Source organism: Dipodomys spectabilis, unplaced genomic scaffold, assembly GCF_019054845.1.
Source record: "Dipodomys spectabilis isolate Male_0828 unplaced genomic scaffold, ASM1905484v1 ptg000404l, whole genome shotgun sequence".
NCBI classification, from domain to species: Eukaryota; Metazoa; Chordata; class Mammalia; order Rodentia; family Heteromyidae; genus Dipodomys; species Dipodomys spectabilis.
The window spans coordinates 2,096,730-2,107,543 of record NW_024871081.1 but is presented as its reverse complement, the minus strand read 5'-3'; the positions used below and the strand labels follow the sequence as shown (position 1 = coordinate 2,107,543).

Here is a 10,814-nt window from a genome sequence, read left to right as displayed (position 1 = left end):
ATTTTTCTGAAAAGCTGCAATGTCATCATTTGGTTGAAATTTCCATTCTTTGTCTACATAGTGTCATTAAGTACACATAAATGCAAATATGAGCCAGGTGCTGGAAGCTCAAGCCTGTAATCCTAGCTACTCAGAAGGATGAGACCAGAGGATTGTGGTTCAAAGCAAGCCTTGTCAGGAAAGTCCATGAAACCCTTATCTTCAATTAATCACAGGAAACCCGGAATTGGTGCTGTAGCTAAAGTGGTAGAGTGCTCAACTTGAGATGAAGAGGTGAGGGACAGCGCCCACAAAAAAAAGTGCAAATATGACTTTCAGTTTCCCCAAAAGGAATGACAAGGTCAATAGTAATCTTTCCAAGCATAAAAATAATTACAAAATGATTCAGTGCACCTACTTTCACTGAGTTATTTAAGTTATGGCTTCTTTGCTGGGCATATTCTCTTCTTTTAAAAATTGTCAAATATTAGCTTTATAATAAACTTCATCTAATATTTTTTTTTCAAAAGAGAAGTCCATACTGTCGATATCACTTGGCTTTCTTACTATCCTATTTCAAAGCTAATCCAGGCAGGAAAGTCTGTCAAACTATTATCTCTAAATAAACACTAAAAAAGCCAGAAGTAGAGTTTTGGCTCAAGCAGTAGAGTACTAGCTTTGAGGATAGGTGGGCAAGAAAGATAACTGTTCAGGGACAGGGTCCAGCCCCTGGGTTCAAGTCCCAGAACCAGGACAAACTAAACAAGCAAACAAAAACAACCCCCAGATATTTCTTTGGGACTGTCCTTAAAGGAGTACTGCTCTGAGAAGAGGCTGATTGTGCTGAACATATTCACAAGATCCAGCTTTTTTGGAATCCTTATTGCTATGGAGAATTCAGGACCAGACTAAAGGAATTGATAACTGACTCCTGCCAAAAGAGAATCTTCTCAGGGGTGAAATATCCATACATAAGACACTTTTAAACTTCCATGTCTTTGTTTCTTTGCAGTAGAACAACTTTAAAACAATGTTATTAGTTGCTGGGAATGTGGTTCAGTGGTACAGTGCTTGCCTTGCATGCATGAGGCCCTGATTTCTCAGTACCACATAAACAGAAAAAGTCAGAAATGGCGCTGTGGTTCAAGTGGTAGAGCACTATCCTTGAGATGAAGATCTGAGGGAGAGCGCCCAGGCCCAGACTTTAGGCCCTACAATTGGCAAAACAAATACAAACTAACTAAAAAAAAACAACGTTAATTCCTTTTATTCTATGCTGGCCTTCACATGGCACATTATTATCTTTTGTAATACTCTCAATTAGAAGTTTACAGACAAGTTTATATGAATAAAAAACACACTGGAAAAAGTAAGGGAAAGAGTTTCCTTCAAGCCTTGGAATTCTTTTCTTGTACAGTAAAAAGGAAAGCACAAGTTAATTTGAACTTTATCATTTCTCTGTGTTCAATTCCTCTCCTGGGATCAGTTTCCACAAAGTCCAGTAACAATCATTGGTGCTTCTTGAGGTCTAATGAATGTTTTCTGTCTTCATTGAAATAACACAAGGACACTTTTGGACATGAGGTAATAGGTGTTTCAGAGACAACTTAGTAAAAGAGAAAATATAAAATTTATATTGCTTATAAATACATTATGCATGAGTACATTTAGTTCAAACTTCATAATTGCTCTGCAAATTAAGCCAAATTTTAAATGGGAAGAAGATCCTCAGATCATTCTTTTTGTGAGTGTATTTGTTGTGCGTTATTTCCCTAGTGCACATGAATTAACAGTAAGAGAAACATTTGCAACAATAGGAGAAAGAGAAGTTCTGTGTTTAAGTATAAGGGTTCAATACAATATAGAAGACTACAAATAAGACAACATCGAAACAATAAAGCCAAGTCCAATATGTAGATTTATGGGAGTGTTCCTAAGTGGAATATGAAGTATGAGTCTTTTCAGTTTCTCAATCATGTTTGTTAATCGCACAAATTTTTAAAAGTAGAATGGAAGAATAATTCTGGTTCCAATGAAAGTCAGATATAAGGGCATGGACTTAACTGGAAAAGCAAGTCCATCTTGAGAGAGCAGGGATTATACTGGCAATGAACTAGTGGCTAAGATCACATTTCTTTTTCTTTCCTTTACTTGCATTTTGTTGTTGTTGTTGGTCTTGGCACTTGAACTTTGGGCCTGGGCACTGTCCCTCTGCTATTCAGCTCAAGGCTACTGCTCTACCACTTGAGCCACTGTGCCACTTCCAGTTTTCTTGTAGTTAATTGGAGAAAAAAGTCTCTGGGACTTTCCTAGTTGGGCTGGCTTTGAACCCCAATCCCCAGATCTCTCCACCACGCAGCTTAAGATCACATTTCTAACAGTGTACACTCAGCATATGCAATGTGTATGTTCATCTATCTTTATATGAATTTTTGAGTTAAAAATGTGGCTACAGCTTAGACTTTTCACTCACAAAAATGTTTGTAGTTTAAAAGTTGATACTTCTGGAGATACAAAACATAAGAATGTAAAGCAGTCTGGGAAGTTCAGTTTGCATGCAGCCTGGGCAGAACAGTCTTTGCCACACTACTAGCCAAAACCTGAATTGGAAGAATGTCTCAGGTGATGGAATACCAGGCATGAGCAAGATTGATGAATAAGAGCTTGAGGCTTTTGCATACATACATACAAACATACACATACACACAGAGGCACTTATATGTGCACACACAAATACACAAATGAAACAACTCTTAGAATATGTAGAAAAGTTTAAAAATAGCAATAGAAAATACATCCTGAGTAAGAATTAAGAGATGAATTTTAATATTAGAAAGTCCTCATGAACTTTCTTCAAAAAAGTTTGAGACTATTACATAGGTAGGGACGAGAGATAGTAAGAGAGTCAAGTAACTATTATTAAAGGGATCGAATGAATCAGAGATCCCAGCAGGTGCATCTGAAAATGATCATATCCTGTGTCAAATGTTAGAAGATCTTCTAAAATAGTACATAAACACTCTGAGCACTCTGTCTAGTGGATAATATCATTGGAGAAGTTCAGAATTGCTAGTCTATGTCTAGATTAAATAAACCAACAAACATGGCAGGGCAATGTGATACAAACCTGGAATTCTAGCACTCAGACTAAGACAGGAGATTAGAGAGTGGAATTAAATAGTGATACATTTCCTGGACCAGGTAGTATAATTTTGTCTAATAAAACAAACCAAACAACAAGAAAGAAATACACAGTTGGAAGTTTGGGCTAATTTTGTTATTATGTTTTGAGAAGTCAAGTTTCCTATTGAAATGCAACTCGTATATAATCTTCAGTTTTGTTTTAAATGCTCTCTTCATTACAGAACATTCCTAGATTCAAAATGGATCATGATTCCCACCCAAAATTTGAAAAAGTAAGTAAGCATCATTCTGTTGGATTCCAAAGAAATGAGGAAGGATTACAAAATCTTAAGCCTAGAGAAATTTCAAAGTTCATCTAAAGCAGGACTTTGTAGATCTTGCTAAATTAGAATTTAGAGTTAACATAAATATTTTAGTTTTGCTTGTAATTTCATATTTTATAGGATACTACAAAATTTTTTTTGAGTAGAGGGTTTAATTGACAAATTCACAAATGATTCTGGCATTCTTTTTGCCTAGAATATGCTTTCAAGAGAGTTATAATTAGATCTTAGTTAATAGAAAATTCCAATAATTCATGTATAAAATGATAATGTAAATAATCTAGACAGAGTTGCCAACAAATCGATATTAATTTATAAATATAGAAAAATTGCAATTTTTGAGGGTTTTGTATAACATTGTATGAAGAGAATAATTGTGTGACATCTTTCTTCTACCTATATGTAACACAGGAAGCAATTTCCTTAATTACGTGCCTCTGTATACAACGAGAAAAATGCTACATTTGGGGTTTGTTTTTGTTTTATTGGTTTGTCCTAGGGCTTGAAATCTGGGCCTGGAAACTGTCTCTGAGCCTGTTTATGCTCAAGGCTCATGCGCTACCACTTCAATCTCAGTGCCACCTGTGTCTGACTTTTTCTGAATTTATTGGATATTTGAACCATAATCTTCTGACCTTAGCATCCTAAATATCTGTGATAGTTTAAAAAAGTATAAATATAAATAACATTTGCAAGTGTTCTGATCTCAAGAATCTCACTGGGAAGCCGGGCGCTGGTGGCTCACGCCTGTAATCCTAGCTACTCAGGAGGCTGAGATCTGAGGATCGCGGTTCAAAGCCAGCCCGGGCAGGAGAGACCGTGAGACTCCTATCTCCAATAAACCACCAGAAAACCGGAAGTGGCGCTGTAGCTCAAGTGGTAGAGCGCTCGCCTTGAGCTGAAGAGCTGAGGGACAGCGCCCAGGCCCAGAGTTCAAGGCCCACGACCGACAAAAAAAAAAAAAAAAGAATCTCACTGGGGGAAAAATTATGCAACCCAGTTAATTGTAGTATTCTTTCCAGAACAAGGAGAGAATCACATTATCAGAGGTGTAGTATTTTTTTCACAATAGAGATAAGCTATTCATGATGTGAATTAAGGGAATATTAAGGTGCACTTTACAAGTTGGAAATTATTGGACTAGGATGACTTTATGGCATAAATCTTTGGATTTATGGTTCATAGAAATTATAGCTTACGCTGATAAAATTTGCTTACTCTTGAAGAATTAATTACAGATGCTTCATAATTTTATCCTCTACCAGAATGTGGCTATTTTTCTGTTGACTTCTCAATCTGTAACACTCCATTGGAAACTGCATCTATTGCAAAATTACATAACATGCAAACAGGTACTGTTTTGAATCTCTCAGGTATGGAATGTTCAGAATTTGAAAATGAGTAGTTATTAGTCATAGGAATTTTGAGGAACACATATATTCTGTCCTCTTAACAACTCATTTACTTTTAAAAGTTATGGGTTTCCATAGAATTAAACTATATTCAGTTTTAGTATGGGAAAGTACTAAATTTTTCCTTTTTTCAAAATATTGTCAAGTTTATTGTGAAAATGTTGTCTAGTTGGATAACATTCAAGTTGATGACTCTCTGATAAAAAAAGGAGTAATCAATTCAAATTAGATGCCAAATAGTATTGATTTTTAAAAAGTTACAATATAAAATAATATTTACTATAACAATACAGTGAAATTATTTTTTATGTAGCTTATTTTTTAATTTAATTTTATTGTCAAATTGGTGAACAATGGGTTACAGTAATTGTAAGGTAGTGAATACATAACTTTTCAAACTTTTACCCCCTCTTTCATTTTTCTTACACTTTTCTTTTACCTCAATACTCCTCACAAGTTTTAATGTACATTTCCAACATATTGTCTTGTGAGTATTGTTATTGCATTGGCTTGCCCTTTGTCCTTTGTCTTGCCATTTTGTTGTTTCTCTTCCCTTCCCTAATTAAAGTAAATGTATACACAATACACAAGGCACAAAATCAAATACAGCCGATGCCAAACCATAGGTGGAAAACCCAAAGAAAATAGAAATCACATAGTACATTAAAAACAACTGCAAAAAAAATCTCTGTTTCCATACCTTGGAGTTCATTTTGCTCAGCATCAGCTTATATGTTCATATAAACACATAAAGCCACTGGAAAATAATAGCTGCATGGACACTATATCATGTAAACAACATGTTACTGTTTTTGATGGAAAAGGTTGAATTAGGATTGGGGAAAACGTGATTCTGATAAAGGAATTTCAAAAGAGTTTAAAAATTATGACAGGTATATTTTAATTGTTCAAATTTTTAACAAATTAGCCTATTAAGAAAATTGCCTGGGAAAATAAGCTTACATGCAAAGAAAGCTATGGAGAGCTAGTTGAGAGGGAGCAATGTGGGTAAAGATAGCTCATTTTCACACTAAACAAACTTCAGAAACCTTACTGTAAATCCTGTAGGTTCCCTTGAGAATTGTCCTTACCCAGGAAATATACTCTCACTGTGTGAAATTCAAAGTTCTTAAGAAAACTAAGACATCAAATTTTGTGAATTGACCTTTAATTACCAAAATTATTCTTTGAAAAAGATAATTTGGGTCAAAATATTTAGGGAGAAAGGGCCCTTCAAAATGAAATTAGGTATTGGGTTCACACTTTTCTGTTTGTAACACTTTCCACAATGTCTTTGCATGTGAAGCACTGAAACACAGAAAAAAATCTGATTGGTTACGCCAATGATTACACATTTCTAAGTAGCTCAAAAAAATAATATCCTTATTAACATGAGGTAGTGAAGACTTCTCTTATTACATAAGCCAAAAAGTTTGGGATCAGAAAAGAATTGAGAAAATTGAAAGGGTAAGAAAACAATGTTCTTAGAAGCCCTATCTAAGCATACTGACTTCAGCAGTGGAGGGAGGCCAAAAATTTTGATATAGATTGTCTTAATATTTTTGCTACCTAAAGTGATTTTACAGAGCCTATTTGGCTCACTATAATGTAGAACAGTTTGAATGAGGACAGGAAAATAAATTCTACGTCCAAATGAGGCAACTTAAAAGAGTTTCAAAAGAGAAACCATGAAGATGTAGCGGGGTGGGGTGGGGAGGAGATCTTATAGTCTTTCAGCTTCACTGGACTTGAAGTCAAGAAGCTGTACTTAATTGGAAATCAGGGAAGAGCTAAGAGGAGGACATAGAATTAGGACATAGAAGCATTGTCCTTTGTAATAGACACTGTTACCCAAGGTATGGGTGATTTAACTCTATTCTGTTCCATACATCTTGCTGAGCAAATGCAAGACCAAGAAAAAATAATCTATTGAAATAATTTTGCAAAGAATAACTTCACTGATCCTGATATGGTATCTAAGGAGAATCTTAAGAGAGAACATAAAAGTGGAGTATACTTCGGTTTCCTCTAAGCATCTTGTTAGCAAAATATATCTTTGAGGTTAGAAGTGATTGAACCAAAAAGTAGTGGAGTACTTATTTTTGTGGAACTTTAGACACAAGAAGACTTTCAAGGTAAAAGAAAAAAAGTATAGCTAAATATTTGTGATCACAGCTTCTTGGATCGGTTTTTTGGAGACAAAGTTTTACATTAGAGTTTGTCCTCATTAACATAGATGTTGGATTTTTGTGGCAACCAAATGCAACGGTGAAGCTTAATGGACTCCCTTGGACAAGTAAACAGCATGGTAGAAAAAAAATGGCAAATAATATTTAGTAAATTAGTTTGGCTAATTATTTTGCCAGAACAAAGAATGAAAGATGTAATTCAAAATCACTTGACTTAAAAGTATGAAGAAAGAGTAGTGAAGAGAGATGAAAGAAAACATAGAGGACTCTTCTGTCTCCAGTGGAGTAATGGATTCTTGATCTTGTTTCTTCCATTCTATCTTCACAAGCTATCAAGTGTGGCTGAGGACTGGAGTATCCATTGCAGACAAAGAGAACTCACAGAAGAAAATATTTGCAGCAGATGTAGGTGATTCACAACCTTAGACAATCTACTTAAATCTGTTCAAAATTCTCTGCTACCCCAAACTGCCCTCTTTGAACAGCTTTGTTTGCTATTCCCAAGACTACACTTTATGAACTATTTAAAATTTTGAGAGGTCATATACATCCTCTCTAGAGATTGCTGTTTGGTTGTGATTTTTGTGTGTTTTTGTTTTTTGTTGTGTTTTTTAATTAAATTTCAAAAGGTTGTGCAAGTGTATTGCAATAAATATGTCCATCTAATTGTCCAATGCTCCTGGATCAGAGTGACTCCTTCTATCATTCTCAACCAACCCCTTCTCTAAGATGTATTTCAGAATTATCACTTCCTTTATCACATGTGTACATTGAGTATTCTAGCTGTACTTGCCCCTTGTTCCATTTTTCATTCATTCTGTCTTTACTATTATTCTTCTCTGGTTTCAACTTCCTGATAGTCATTCTGTTAAATTGTTAATATTTTGAAAGGTTTATATACTATCCATGGAGTTTCAATCCTGTGTACACTTGAACTGATGTCAGCTTATATTTCCATAATTCATTCATCTGCAATAACAATTTGCAAGACTGGAGATGTGAAGCACCTAGACATGATTTTATTCTCATCTATTTGTAAGAGTAATCTTTAGTCAACAAGAAAATTTAAAAATGGCTTAGAATATATTCCTAACTAACAAATTTTATAAATGGCTTTGAAAAAGGTTTGTGATTATTTTATTTTACATGGGATAATATTTTCTACTACCTATAAGTTTTGGAATAAGAAGAAGACTTGGTAGAAATAGAAGACAGATTTTATGTTTGTCACATCTCTGATGAGTACCCATATTCATGACTTTAAGTCATATTTCTTACTATGTTAGACTGATAGGTAAAACATAAAACAACATATGATAAAGCAACTATTTGTGACTTTTTAAAATGTACCTTAGTAAGTGATTAAACTTACTTTATTAGCTAGTGTTTGGGTTTGAATTATGGGAGGTTTTTCTATTTGACACATTTCTGTAAGGCACCTACTGAACAACACAAATGGTGGATGGTACTATTTCTACACTTTAATGAATGGTTGAACCTGTTTGGCATTAGTGCTGGGTAAATAAAACTACTCTATTGTAACTTGCACCCTAAACTTGAAAAATTTGTAATATTGTCTACTTGTCAAATGTTATTTTGGTGAATGTGATTTTTAAAAGATTATTTGAAAAGGAATCTGTTTTCAGGAGATTAAGTGTAGGTTATCGTTGGTTTGAGAATGATAACATTTTTATTCTACAGAAACAAGTTTTACTGAAGTACCAGTATTTTGAAGCATTAACGATCTTCTCAATTAATGTTTTTGTGAATTATATTTGACCTGTAAGTCAAGTTTTCCTAGCCCTGGTAGGCCAATTATGGATCTATCGTTCTAGGAACTATTTTTTTTTTTTTTTGCCTACTTATGCTGGACTGAAATCTTTGAGTTATCATTAGAAGAGGGGTATTAAAAATAATTTTGTGACATTTGTGACCTTGGTCACTCATATGGGCTGGTCATTTGTAAACTGAAAGTTTGAATTACTGTACTTTCTCTCAGATTTTGTGATCTCATCTTTCATTTTAAGTTGCATTGCATTACACAATTGCTTACCACTAATTCCGGTGTCATAAGGAATTGAGATGGATTTTCAATTACTTTCTGTTGGCATGTTTCATGAGCCTAGGTGAGAAATCTTCCCCTTGTTATCAGATGAAGAGGATAACTAAGACCTGGGATCCTAGGACCCGTGGATCCTGCAGAAGAATAATACCTTTTAGATATCATATCAGCAAAATTTGGGTACAATCAGTAGAAATGCTTCAGAAATATAGAGAAAAACATTTTGCAACCAGTGAGTTAAAACAATAAACAGAGCAGCAGAGTAAAATCCCTTATAGATTAGAGGAAAACAATTGTTTTTTTTTTTACAATGTGAATTCAGAAGACCAAGAATACTTAGAACATATCACAAGTTTATACCAAAGACATTGCATTGATACTTTTTATATTCTAATGTACATTCTAAACCTTATTCTTTATATTCCAATCTATTTATTGTAATAAATATCTATTTATTTGTCAAATTATCAATTAATTCTAGTAAGTTTCACTGTGTGAAATAAAATATCAGCACGTATAAATATAAAATATATAACTATAAAATATAAGAAAAAAGGCACATGTTTTGCAATGTTCTGTTGTGGTTAGGGTATCAAAGGCAACTGTGTTTTAAAATATTATTCCATTATTTCTACCTCAGTGTTTGGTAGAGTTGGACCTAAAGCTTTACCATTTGGAGATTTACAGCCTAGAGACAAGAGGAAACACTGTTATTAAAACATTACCAATTTAAGGCCTAATATCGAGGAAAAACATATAGACTTCTCTTTTAACTATGAAAATATTTGATGAAAGAAAGGCAATAGTGTAAATTCCTGCCTGGATGGATGGTAGACTGGCCAGGACATTTGGTAATCATGCATGTGAAAATATTTTTCACCTTCTTGGCTTTAGCTACTATTGAAATGTTAGGTATAAAAAACAATTATATTTTGATAAAATACCTTCTAGCCTAAATGATTCTGTCTTAACTGTTTATCTCTCTATGATCCCTTTTAACTAATATTAGTTTTGTTCCAATAAGAAAATCTATGCTGTCAGGGTAAGATATTCTGGTTGGTCTGTTGCTACAGGGAAGAAGAATAAAGGGTCAGGTAGGCATTTGTACCAATAAGACATCATTTAGAAATTTTTAAGCTGCAGAAGTTTAGAAGTAGCTCTTAAGCAAGGCTTACTTTGAATCCATTAGCTCCACAAAGCTTACTCAGTTTATAAATAAGTACTTGAAAAACAATCACCTTTGGACCTAGCTATAAAGGCTTCAAAGTATGATCAAATTTAAAATGAAAAAGACTTAAAATAGTTATTGACAAAAAAATTGCAAATGTGAGCAATCGACCAAACAATATAAGCTTTTCCCAATATACACAGAATTTTAGAGAAGTAAGATCAATAACATTTTTAGGAACAATAAGGTTTCCTAGTTACAAACAGTCAACCAAGGATATATGCCTGTATAAAGATTGCATCAATAACTACTTAAATTTACAGGATACTACATGCTTCAGCAGGACGTTTACCCAAATTACTACAATATAGAGATTATCATGGCACTTGCACAAGGATGATATGAAAATTTGTGAAATATTCCATATTTTTCATTCTTGAGATGCAAGAAATGAAAAACAGTTATTAAAAAATTGATTACAAAAATACAAGTCGTTATGTCGAAAAATAAACTTTACAACTTTGTGCGGGTGGAGCG

The 10,814-nt window shown here is 33.9% G+C and overlaps 1 pseudogene; it reads left to right on the top strand.

Moving 5' to 3' along the window:
- The first annotated feature begins 10,608 nt into the window (after positions 1-10,608).
- LOC122096935 lies at positions 10,609-10,708 on the top strand (annotated as a pseudogene).
- The last annotated feature ends 106 nt before the right edge of the window (positions 10,709-10,814 follow it).